We start from the raw sequence: 13,623 nt of genomic DNA, 5'->3' as shown, positions 1-13,623 counted from the left end.
AGTAAAGATTTGATTTGAATTTCACTCACTCACTCACATACCGGACGACCGGTAAAAAATCGGCCGTCCAAAATCGGTGTGTGTGCAATTCACCTAATGTAGTTGATAATTGCAATATATATCATCCCAGCATCAATTCTAGTTCGAAAGCCACTAAGCGTATCATTTTTACTTAACATGTATTTACAATCTATTGTAAATAATCTGTGTTTTTGTCTTCATATTTAGGTGTCTATCCCACCATACTGAGTTAAGTTGTCAGATTGCTGGTCTTGTTTGTCCTAATCTTTGGTTAATTTCTTCCTCTGTTGTTGCCTTTTTCGTGATTATAAACCCCAAGTATTTGAATTTATCCTTTCCTCTGATTGTTACGTTGTCGTGAATCTGTAGATCTGTCTTCTTCACTTGTAGATAGGTACTCTGTTTTCGCGAGGTTAATATCTAGGCCAGCCTTGGTATATTCTTCTTCTAGTTTATTCATCATGTAATGGTGATCTTCTTGGTCTTGTGCATTCACTACTTGATCGTCTGTAAAGGTTAGCGTATATAGGTATTCATTTCGTACCGGTAAAAAATATACCTTCGCATTTTCTTTTCCATGTAGTCAAGGCTTTCTCTAAGTATATTTTTAATAGGTTGGAGATGTGGAACAACCCTGAAGGAGCCCTTTTGTTGTGGTGAAGTCTCCTATGATTCTTGTTCCCATTTTAATGGACACTTTATTTTCTTTATACAGAGCTCTTGTAGTTTCTATGAGTTCTGTCTGTATTTCTAATTTGTACATTACCTCCCATAGTTTTGACCTTGGTACAGTCATACGCCTTTCTCAGGTCCACAAATGCCAAATGTATATCTCTATTTTTTGCATTTTTCTTTTCCAACAGTTGTTCCAGTGTGTATATGTGGTATATGCATGATCTTCCTGCTGTAAAGCCTGCCTGATCCTCCCCGATTTTGCCTTTTATCGCTTGCTCTATCTTTTCTCGCAGTATCTTCCCATATAATCTTCCTAATGATGATATTACGCTTATTCCTCGGTAGTTTATGCATCGTTTTCTATCTCCTTTCTTAAATATAGATGCCATATATACCTCCGTCCATTCCTTTGGGGGCTGTTCTCCATTTATTACTTTCTGAAATATCCATTTTATCATCCGGTGTAATAGTAAAGATATTTAATAATCTAATAATCCTCGGGACTACAACTTAATATAAATATGACCTTTAATAAATTTAATAAGACTAGAATGAATATCTCTGCATGAATATTTACATTTTACAAACTAATTTGCAAAATGCTGGTTATTGGAGAATTCAGTAAATTGTTTTACTTTTACGATGAACCACACACATTTAAATTATTCATCGAACACCTATTATTCGATTTCGTATACGTCGTTCTTAATTACTTAATTACGTGCGGCAACACTGTACTACAAATGTCACTAGATCTATCGTAATTTCCCAAGTACTCGTAACTGGCGCGGCGTGGAAGGCAATTGCCTTCCTAATGTACCTGATCGAATTGTGTTAGGTAACTAATCACATAGAGAGAAGATACCGGAGAGAAGCGATAACTGCCAGATTTATAGCACGGTAAAGAGCAAATGGGGTTGTTATTAGAGGAAAGAATTTTATGTCAAATTGGTAAATGATCTGAACCGAAGTGAGAAATTACGGGATGGCTTCTTTGCGGAAGTCGAATCGTTCATGCGACCGTGAATCTACTCTTATATAAACTGAACTTAAAATAAAATGAAGATGTTTCGTACAGAGCTTTTAAGTGTTTTTAGGGTTTAAAGACGTATCATTTAAATATTTAAAATTAAAGACGTCATAAAGAGACAAAGAAAAAACTTTTGACGACGAAATAAAATAAAATTGAATAGCGTTTATTGTACACCAAAATCAATTTACTAAAACTTCAAAGATCGTATAATGACATTAAATATAAACGGAACTCATATTTTTTTTGCCTTCGGTTGAAAAGCTATTTAGCCTTGCGATGCGAAGGATAAACAATTTAACATTTTCACACTTTTTGTCCATAAAATGGATCTGATAATGGGATTACGACTTCTTAAATAGAGCAGAGAAACAACGTTTTGCAGCAGAGTAATTTTTAGTTTGGAAAAGGCTTAAAAAAAAATTTGTGGCATCTTGATTATAACACACTGAAACATCCAGTGATTAAGATCATCGAAACTATGGCCACATTCACATGTATCTGTTTCCGAAAATTTTATATAGATATGCGTTTATTATAGCATGCCCAAAAAGGCACTTACTGTTATTGCACGCCAATTATTGTATCTACTCCGGTCTCCTTTTTAGGGTATTTTTATTATTAATCCCTCCTTTTACTCCTTTGGTAATTCTTCTTCAGTCGATATCTTACTCTTTTATTAGATCAATGGGTATATTGTCGATTTCTGCGGCTTTGCCATTTTTTAGAAATTTCCAATTTCTTCCATTGTACTTTCTAAAATATTCACTTCTAGCTCTGATCGTTAGACTATTCCTTCTGTCTTTGTATTATTTTTTTCTCATTTTTTATTTTGGGTCCTTGCTTATCCTTTATTTACAAAACTCAACAAGCCTTGAAGGCCTAGAACTAACACACAAGTAATATAATATTTATATATTACAAAACTTGTATCCAATGAGGTGGATTCTTGTCTAATCATGCTCCTTGTCTACTAGATTGACAATATTTCCTGAACGATATTAAATCATCTTTGTCTGGGTCTTCCCTTCCTTCTTTTCGTGATTAAACTCAATTTTAGGATCATCTTTGGCATCCTCCTCCTTTCCATTCTCATCACGTACCCCATCAATCTCTCTCTCTGTGCCTTTGTGGAACGATATTTAGGATCATCTTTGGCATTCTCCTCCTTTCCATTCTCATCACGTGCCACATCAATCTCACTCTGTGTGCCTTTATGGAACGACTGATGCTTGCTTCGTTATGTAGTTACTCTGGCTTCCTGTTTGTTTGTCGCACACAACCTTTCACCGTGTTTTTGCCTCCATATATAGCTCTGAGCATTTCCTTTCTTATCTTTCCAATTTTTACGTATTTGCTTTTCGTCACTGTAGAACTTATATTACCGTTTTTTATGTCCTTAACTTTGTTTTTCTCGATACATATTTGGATTTCATCAGTGGTCTTAGGCTTCCCATCTTTTTATTTCCCTTTGCCAATCTGGCATTCAGTTACCATTCTTCCTGATCTTTTTCTACAGACATTGATGTTTATTGTTGAAGATAGATCCGATCGTTTTAACTCGGCTATTTCTGATTATTGTTTCCAATACCAAATTAAAAAGCACCGTGGAGAACGATTTTCTTGTCTAAGACCTCTATTCACTTCAAATTTATCCGATGAGAATCCTCCGCATAGTAGATGGTTTCGTGTGCTATTCAGAGTCACTCTTACTAACCTAACCCGTTTTGTGGGTATGTCCAAGCAGTTCAGTGCTTCATACATTTTATTCCTTCTTATCCAATCCCACGCTTGTTTAAAATCTATGAATAGCGCATGAAGGGTTATCTCATGTTCATAGTAGGTAGTCTGGGATTTCTTTAAGTGTAAAGATCTGATCTATTAACTCTAAAACAGGCCTAATACTCCCCTAGTTTATCTTCAGCAAATCTGTTGTATCTCTCTCTTAGCATTCTAGTTATTAACTTGTAACAAGTCTCCAACAGAACAATACCTCTGTAATTTTCACATGCCATTCTATCCCCTTCTTTGATACTGATACCTAGTTTATCTCTAGCAAATCTGTTGAGTCTCTCTCTTAGCAGAGAGACTCAACAGATTTGTAACAAGTATCCAACAGAGCAACACTCAACTAACATCTTGTAACCAGTATCCAACAGAGCAACACCTTTGTAATTTTCACATGCCAATCTATCCCTCTTTTTGTACATGGGACATAATAAACCTTTTTTCCAATCTTTGGGCATATTTTCTTCTTCCTATTACTCTTGATAAGGCTACACTTCCATTGTTGTAGTTATTCCCCTCCATTATTTAGCATTTCCGCAGCTATTTTATTTTCTCCCATTATTTTTGAGTCCATTGATTATATTTTTAATGCCAACATCCCCTATAAGATTTTCATTCCATCTGTATTTTCCCATTAAGTAGTTCACTAAAATGTCTCTCCCATCTACCCATTACTGACTCTTTTTCACTGGTGGGTGTTCCATCTTCTTTTTTCATGTATGAATGGTAATTCTGGTATCCCCTTTTGGTTTGTTAAACTTTTTAATAAAACGACCGTATTTCTTTTCTCTGATATCTTTCCTTTATTTATTGTATTATTTTTTTCGGCATATTCTCTTTTCATTCGTCTACATATCCTTCTCATTATTCTTTCTGTGATCTTTGTAACTCTGGTTTATACCATCATTATTATTATTTGTTCCTAAAAATTGTCTTAATTTTTTTCTACATTATTCATTAAACCAATTATTCCCTGTTTTAATTTGGTTCTTGTAGCTTGCCACATTTGCTCTATTCCTAGTTCCCCTTTGTCTTTATGGGTGAATAGCCCTTTATTTACTTCGTTGATATACTTTCTTTTGATTTCCACTTCGCTTAGCTTTTCTTTATCTTTTTGCACCATTCCACATAGAGCTTTAATCAGAAAATGGTCCGAATCCATATGTGGTCTATTTGATACTTGTACCTCCTTCCCAGTGATTTCCTTATGTACCCGCTGATGTTTAATCATACTTCCACCTATTAAAATCCTTCCCATCTACTTCGTTTTTATTTGTAGGAGCATATACATTTACTACTATTGTTATATTATAATATCTTGCCTTGAGTTTTGAACTCTATAATTAGAATGAAATTTGGGAACGTCTGCTACTCTTTACGTTTAGCTAAAATTAATGTTTTAACTTCATGACTTGTCCATGTCAATGTCCAAATTGCCAAAAAGATCGAGATTTAAACCACATCCTTTTTGAGTGTTTAAAGTACACTCTTAAAACAAATAAACTGATAGAAGATTTAATATTTCCACCCTACAATTTGTTCATAAAAATATATACCTGACCGATGGAATTTATTTGTAAAAGTAAAATCAACTAATAGTAAAATCTCATACGTGTAGTATGAGATATTCCAAAAATACTCTCATCTAGGGATTCCTCAATTTTTTAGTGGAAATATTTTTAAATAAACAAACAAAACGTCAAACTCATTATTTTGCTCATAACTTAAAAACTTGTCTATTTAGAGGTTTTATATCCAGAGACAACTTTTTCAGAAAAAATCGTGTTTGGATAGTGTGCAAAAGATGTACCAGATCGGTTGAATAGTTTTTGCAAAATTTAATTTGTTTAAAGATTTTTTGAAAAATGAGCTAATTTCTAAAGCTGGTCCAGATAATTTGACTGAATATATCTCAATAATCCGGGACTTGGATTACTGTTAGGGATATCTATGTTAGGGATACCCAATAAGTTGGTTAAACTTATACGAATAACTCTGGAGGGTTCCAAAGCTATGGTTAGAATAGATGGAGATATGACGCAGGCTTGTGATATTGAAAATGGAGTTAGACAAGGTAAAGTACAAAGACTTAATGAAAAGTAAGTTACTGAATCGTGAGTCTAAGCTTAGAATCTACAAAACAGTAATTAGACCAGTGGTCACATATGGACGTGAAACGTGGACCCTCTCAACCACTGATGAAAATCAACTGAGAATATTTGAGCGTAAAATACTAAGGAAGATATTATTTGGACCAACCCAATGCAGCGATGGTTCGTGGAGAATTAAAATGAACCACGAGCTGGATGAACTAATGCAGAGCGCAGATATTGTTAGATTTGTAAAGTCACAAAGACTAAACTGGCTTGGTCACCTAGAAAGAATGCCAGATAATCGAGCTGTAAAAGTAGTCCAAAGATGGAAGCCCCAAGGAAACAGAATTAGAGGAAGGTTCCGTAAAAGATGGATAGACGACGTAGAGAGGGATCTTAAAACCATGAACATCAGGCAGTGGCGAAGGAAAGTATCTGACAGGGCAGAATGGAAGAACATTGATAAGCAGGCCAAGACTCACAAAGGGTTGTAGCGCCATTAGAAGAAGAAGAAGAATCCGGGACTTATTTTTTTCTTTAAAACGTATACTAATAACCTACCGAAAAATAGTTTCAAAAAATTACATTTATGTACACACAATGATTTAATAATAAATAGCACTTTTTAAGCTTAAAAACATTTACAATAACTCCGTAGAATTTCCTTATAATTAAATGGCTAATAAATATTTGGAAAGCTGGTTAAAAAACAAAACTTATAAAACAAAAAAATGTTCTAGGATCCTTAGGAGCCAAGATAGCCGCTTTTTTTTAAATCACTGTTATGTTAACTAAGAACATTAAGGGCTAAAATTAACCAATATTTTGTAAGAATAGTCAAAGTTTTTGACAAAAGTTTTAGCAAAGCAAATTATTAAAAATGAAGTATTTTACTCAATTTTTAATGGACTCAATTTTTTTTGAGGATTTTACATGAGTATTGTCACAGGAGTAACCAATCAACCGATCTAACCCATCTTTTGCACACAATTCAAACACGATAAGATTCTCACGTTCAGTTACATTTAAACACATTTTAATAAATAATCAAAAAGTCATTAACAATATTCAAAAATAGCAATTTTGTTGTTTATTTTACAATAACCTTTTTGTTTATCATCAGATTTTAATTTAGCATATATTAATTTTGTGAATCTTTTTTTTTTGAAAAAATTGATTATCCCTATTATTTGATAGTCGGAAATGGTACAAAAAGAAAACGAAGTAAAACGAAGGAAAATGGCACAAGTCAAATTCTGTATACAATACGATATTTAAAATGTTTTAGCAGAATCAACCCCATAAAGCTATATAAAATGGCACTGTATTTTACAAATACACTTCATACAGCAATAACGCCAAAAGCAACCGCCACAATATACATTCCAACTAACAAAAATGTCGAATAACGTAAAAGATCGGCGGCGAGAATTCTTAACCGATATTCAAAGAATTCGAATATAATACCAATCCTTTTATTAGATACACTGATACCAGCAATCGATTAGTTTTTATTGGCATTCCCGAGTTTTTGTGACAGGATAAAGTTGGGAAATCGTCGTCGGTAGCGAAGCAAAGTTGTCGGAGGCGGCGTGAAATCGAATTAATTACACTTTTAGTTCGGCCGGTACTTAATCTTGAGTTTGTCGTGTGGTTGGTGGCAGTTTGGAATAAATACACCACTAGAAAATGCTGTAGAGGACAATAGATGTGGGTAAACTTCAAAGTAAAGAAAGTTTTTCACCAGATTTAAAAGAAATAGCTTTTTCCTTTAACATACAGCTCGTAAATCTTTTAATTTCAAATAAATCGATATACCTGTGGAAAAGTTTGACATATATAAGTTAAAGGCCCTGGGACTCATGATTGGTCCGATGTATAATTTGTAAGAATAAGTTTTAATTGTTGCCTTTGATATATTATTTTGGTCAAGAGAAGAAAAATTGAATCAGAAAACCGGCAGTTTCAACCAGAATGGACAGATTTATATTGTTTCACTTTGCCAAACCGAGTTGGAGCAGTACCTGTTTGTTTGATTTGACATCAGACTGTGGCAATAATTAAAAGTTCGAATGTTAAACGGCATTACGAAACAAAACATAAAACATTTGACGAACAATACCGAACTGGAACTCTAATTGGTAAAAGTAAACTTAAGAGTTTACTTTCAAATTACGCTACATCTACGGAAATTATTAAACGATCAATGACCGATGAAGAAAAATGTTCTGAGGCTTCTTTACGCATTTCCTGGACGCTTGCCAAACATATGAAGCCATTTGCAAACACATGAAAGCAGGAAATTCATTATTTCAAAATAAGAAGGATGTTGCCAATACTATTAAGCGTATTTCAATATCTACTACGTCAAGCACAAGGAATACACTGATATTGGCGGATGAAACATACAAAGCTTTAAAACAAATCTTGGCTGTCACTGAATATTTTGCTTTGGCATTGGATGAGTCATGCGACATTACAAATACAGCACAACTTGTCATTTTCGTGCACTACCTGGACAGAACCAGTGCAAGGTTTGTTGAAGAACTTTTGAATATTTTGCCAATGTCAGGAACTACTACAGGAGAGGATTTACACAAGGCTGTGGTGGACTATTTTGGCAAGAATAGTTTGGATTAAAAAAAAGTTATTTCGATCACAACGGACGGCGCTGAAGCGATGGTTGGGTGTAGAAAAGGCTTGGTTAATTTCATGCACACCATCCTTCCTTCTATGTAAAATTTTTGAGTGGGCATTTTCTAATAAAAACATTTCATCTTCAGTTTCGGAATCCAACGACATCTTTCACTACGAAAAGTTTTAAACAAACTGATGCTGATATCCAGCTTTTTACTTGTCCACGTAAAAGCAGGCAAGCGCTGAAAATAAGCGCTTGTCAGCACCAGCAATAAGCGCGCCGGTTCGCCAGCGTTCTACGTGTTCTTACCCTTATACACTTTTGCCACACGCTGAACTGTCAATCAAATTTGAAGTATTCCCGTATCAGTTGGGTATAATTGTCTAATCTATTTAATTAAAATTATTATTTTGTGGACTATTAGACTTAAAAAGTTATTTCATAGAATTTATATTATTAATAAGAACAAATGTTTTTGGTTATTTAATCAATTTAATTCTAAAATTTCCCATATAATGATGATTACATTTTTCTGATTATTACACCATGTTGACGCCTATGAAAGATCGAGCAGTTCCGTATGGGTTTCGCATTATTAGCTGTATATAAATTGTGACGTGCAAGCATTTTATATGAAAAATGCTATATGTCTACTGGGTGGACGTACATATTAAACTTTCTACCTAATGGGATAAACAATTTACAATAAGTTAAGTTAGGAGCTCCTTTTTCGTTTTGATCAGTTAATTTAGTGTTTTAATTTTAACTTTTAATATTTTTAGCTCCATAATTGCTAGTATACTCCGCATGCTCTTTTAAACAAAAAAAAACGTAATTAATTATTGAAAATATAAAACTTTATTTGAAAAATACGATAAAATACAACCTACAAAAACATTTTTATGACACGAGTAAAAACGATGGAAAATATAGAGTCCGAGGGACGGGAGGCTTGACTTTCGTGCTTTATAAAAACGAACCCGGGTGTACCCTAAGTAATCAATTATAATTATCTTCTAAATTAATTAAATCATTAATTAACTTCGTCGAAAAAGATAGCGGTATAACGCCTAAGAGAATTAATATTTAGACTTACACAGTGCACGCAATCAAGGCTCTGGATTAATTGAAGCGTTTGTATAGTCGATAATTATTTACCTAGAAAAGAAAAATACAATTAGAAAAATTGTTGTATTTAAAATATTTTTATCTACCACTAATATATCGTTGTTGAAGAACCAAAACCACCTAAGTGCCAAAAAGATAATTTTTTAGGAACTAGTAAAAACTAATGAATTAAAAAAGTTATTAATAAAATAATTTTTGACCTAAATTATTAAGTTCTTGATTGTTTAAAATAGTATATAATTATTTTAGCGAAATTACATAATTGCAGTTTGTTTTGTTACTTAGACAGTATTTTGTATTATAAAATTATAGACAAGTTAGATAGGCGGTTTTGTGTCCTACATAATAAATAAACAACTTACAAAATTAAGGAGGTATTTATTTGTTAAACAGAAAATAACATTAATAATGAAAAAGATATTTCAACTATCCTTTTGATCATGTGACAGCTGATCGTAATACGAATGACAATCATGCGTCAAAACAAGTTTTAATTCTTGAAGGTTGTTAAATTTGGAATAGGTAAACTTTCGCTTCTCTTGGTTTAAAGGGCGATCATTCGCGAGTGAATTACCATGAATGCTTTTTTCTTCTGGGTAAACCAGAATAGTCAAAATAGTCATCAAAATTCGTTTTAATATCCACTACGGTTGGATCACCAGCTGGTCTACCTGGTCTTAAGGAGTCATAAATTAAAAAAAATGCTGAGAATAATCTTTAAAAAACTTATAGTCCAGATAGCAACTTCTATATAGAAATGGTTTATGTCGGGCCTCTTTTGTAATATAGGAATACTGACCAGGAAGAGAAATATCTCGATTTTTTAATTTTGCTTCAATCGCGCTATGAACGGAATCACATTCCATCTCTTGGTCAAAAATTTTTGCTCGATACTAATATTCTATTCTTTACTGAAATGTAGCAGTGCGTTAGATAAAATTGTATTTCTGTTTTGATAGTTACAGCCATCCGACCAAAAGATAACTGGTAACTGTTTTTCTTGCAAAGCGTTTTCCCAAGTATGTATATGGCAAGAAGTAAATGAAGAGAATACCAATTCTGTGGCTGTTTCGTCGAACCAGTAACAAACCGCGTCATGTGTGTGTAGGTTATACATAGTAAAGTTATGTAAATTTAACTTTTTTATATAATAAAATGCGCTGGCTTGGGCCATCAGAGCTAATTTAGTGGCCTTAAAGATCTTGCGTAAACACATGTGCTTCACCTTTTAAATCTCTTTCTTTGTCTTGCCCTTTTACAATTCGTGCTCTTTCTTTATTTTGTATATGAATATTATACTCAGCTTCAGAAATGTTTCCACTTTTATGAGCACAACATAAATCGCATTGATCTTTCCTCGGATTAAACAGTGACAAATTTTCTTTTTTAAAAATCGATTCAAAAGTAAATCTACTGAAATTTTCTTGTGGCAATCTTTCGAGATAAGGACTGTATAGTTGCGAAAGTTATGTTACGTTAGGCTTTAAGTACTTCCTTTTCGTTGTTTGTCTGCAATGATGGAACGGCATCTTTGGTAGAGAATTGAAAATACTTTTAACGAAATCTTTGTCCTTTGTGTGCCGCTTTGCAGCAGTCTCTGTAGATTTTTAGTAAGTAACATTAGAAGCAGGAGTAATACCATCACTATTTTCTTCAAGCCAGTAGCGTACAGTCCATTTATTAATACCAAATGTACCTAAGTAAGGTTTACAACAAACTTCTAGTCCCATTAACAATTAGGAAATATTGTAGCGATGAGTGGCGTCTAGAATTATCAGCTTGGCTTCTTTGTCGTTTGATAGAGTGTTTTAAACTACGCAATGTATGCGGTAGTCGCGGATTTTGCTGCCTTTCTTCCTAATATTCAGCAATTAATGAATGACACGTCAAGGTTTTTTAACTAATTGTGTTCATTTTTTATAAATCACTTGGGAGTTAATTCCACAAAAGTTTAACAAAGAATAGAAAACCATTGACGCCCACCTGCTGTTATTATGGGAAACGTCGTATGTGCTTGGTAACTAGTCAACAGTGTCAACTCCTCCTTTAGTAACATTATGTAATGCAGCTACTTCTGGTTTCCTGGCATCCCCTATTGATAGATCATCGCGGTTCAAGTATTGAAAATAGAAGAAAGTTTTTCTTTGAAAACAATGAGCTACTTTGGTCACAAGTAAGAAATGAAAAATATAAGTTGGAAAAGAGTGAAAGTGGAAGAAAAAGAGGACCGGGGAAACGACGCACGTCCTGGTGGAAAATTTTTAAAGCAGTAGTGGAGTAAAAAAAATAACAGAACTGCTGCAGGTAGAGTAAAATGGGCTGTGATGATCGCCAATGTCCATAAAGGATGAGGCACACGAAGAAGAAGAAGTAAGACACTAGCTTTAGGCAAACCACCAAACATTTTAGAGAAGATTTGGGAGAGTTTAGTGTCAAGTCAAGTTAAATTGGGAACAACGCGGAATTAAAATCGATGGCAGCTTTTAAAGTCATCTAAGATTTACCGATGACATACTACTCACAAGCAACAATACAGAGGAACTGCTGTACATGCTAAGGGAGCTTTAACAAGAATCTCCGAAAACTAAAAGTTAAAATATCAGTTAAAAAAGGATTTAAATAAAACAAAAATTATGAAAAATAAAAATATCACAATAGACATTGATGGAAGTGAGATCGAAAGTGTCGAATTGTATATATATATATATATATATATATATATATATATATATATATATATATATATATATATATATATTGTTCAAATTATTTTCGACCGTACTGTTTTAAATATTGATTTATAGTATCAGCAATCGGTCAGGAAATAAAACTCTATTTGTTCAGTCTCAATATTTCGTCACGATTTTGTGACTTCTTCAGGAGAAAACTATAAATTTATTAGAATCTAATCTAATCTAATATATATATATATATATATATATCTACGGCATAAAGTGGACTCCGCCCATGTTAAAATTCAGGTTTAATTGAGCTCCGTGGTCAAGTGGATACCGATATACGGAGCTCACTTGACCATTCCATAATATTGGTTCTGTCGATTCATCAACATGTAGAGTTTCATAATTTATAAAAAATTTTTGGAGCCCCTAAATACCCCTGTATCATAAATGTATATCGTTTAGTTCACGTGTATATATTATAGGGGTCGTTCAGATCTTTTTCATTGTATATTTGAACCATACGTTTATCGGTTTAAGTAAGCTCTGAGAGTTTGGCAACTGTGCGATTATACCGTATATTTTCAACATATACCCTGAACGGTTTATATGGGCTCCTTATTTTTATCTACTATTTGTAGACAGTGTAATGTCATATGCATTACACTGTGTAACAGAGGATACTTTATTACCTGGTATAACTACGTACTAAAAGGTAACTGGTTCTTTAAAAAACAGGTATATAGATACAAAAGGATTTCGGCTTATTATTTAATGGAATGTTCGCTTGCATAGAAAATTTTATTTTTTCTGCATTTTTAGAAATGTTGTTTTTTTATTTAATATAATTTTATTAGTTCAATGCCGAATTCGATGTTTTTTTTTATTACAGAAATTTCGTAATGTATTTTGTTTACGTGAGTATGTCTTTGTACGTTTTATGTAAGCACCCGATTAATAAAAACTACTTTTATTTCATCTACTCTTCTGCGATATCTTGTATAAAGCTTTTTTATTATTTTAGTTCTGGTCTTATTTGTATACTCATATGATATCTCGATAGAAGGTTATCTCAAAATAAATATGGTTAAGTGCTGCAATAGATATTTTTGTGTTTAAATGGGTAGTAGTGTGCACAAAAAGAAAGAATGGTTAATTTGTCTATCAAGGTATATTCGGCAGCAGAAGCATATAGTGCAAGCGTCTATGTTTTAAAGGCGGAAGGACGTACGCCTCATTTGTAGCTGACAAGCTTGCGAAGAATATTATTTCTGGTCCTCAATTTACCTTTTAGTTTTAAACAATGATCTGTGACTGATCTCGTGGGATACAAACTATTTTCAAAAAATTTATAGGAAGTCTACAGTTCAACAATTTCATGACATTATTGGATGTTCAGTTTGTGAAAGCGTCTACGTTAGGAAAATTGAGGAGCGCACATGAGTTTTTCAGGGGTTTTGGCTGAAAATTGATTCATAGTTTATTTTTATTGTGCAATAATAGGTGTATCGTCTTTATAACATTAGTCCTATTATCTACCGGTATGAGTTGATCGTTTGGGTAAATGTTATA

General features: G+C 33.2%; 1 protein-coding gene across 4 annotated transcripts in view; it reads right to left on the bottom strand.

Moving 5' to 3' along the window:
- Positions 1–13,623, bottom strand: part of Tpst (tyrosylprotein sulfotransferase) — a 533,460-nt gene that overhangs the window by 293,347 nt on the left and 226,490 nt on the right. For 2 of the 4 annotated variants that reach the window (XM_072532279.1, XM_072532278.1), the window contains one exon: positions 9,342–9,403. The exons of the other annotated variants lie outside the window; for them this stretch is intronic. The gene's annotated coding sequence lies outside the window, so the exon portion shown is untranslated. The remainder of the gene's footprint in view (positions 1–9,341; positions 9,404–13,623) is intronic. 4 annotated transcript variants of the gene reach the window in all.

This window comes from Diabrotica undecimpunctata, chromosome 5 (genome assembly GCF_040954645.1).
Source record: "Diabrotica undecimpunctata isolate CICGRU chromosome 5, icDiaUnde3, whole genome shotgun sequence".
NCBI classification, from domain to species: Eukaryota; Metazoa; Arthropoda; class Insecta; order Coleoptera; family Chrysomelidae; genus Diabrotica; species Diabrotica undecimpunctata.
This window is presented reverse-complemented; position numbering and strand designations above follow the sequence as displayed.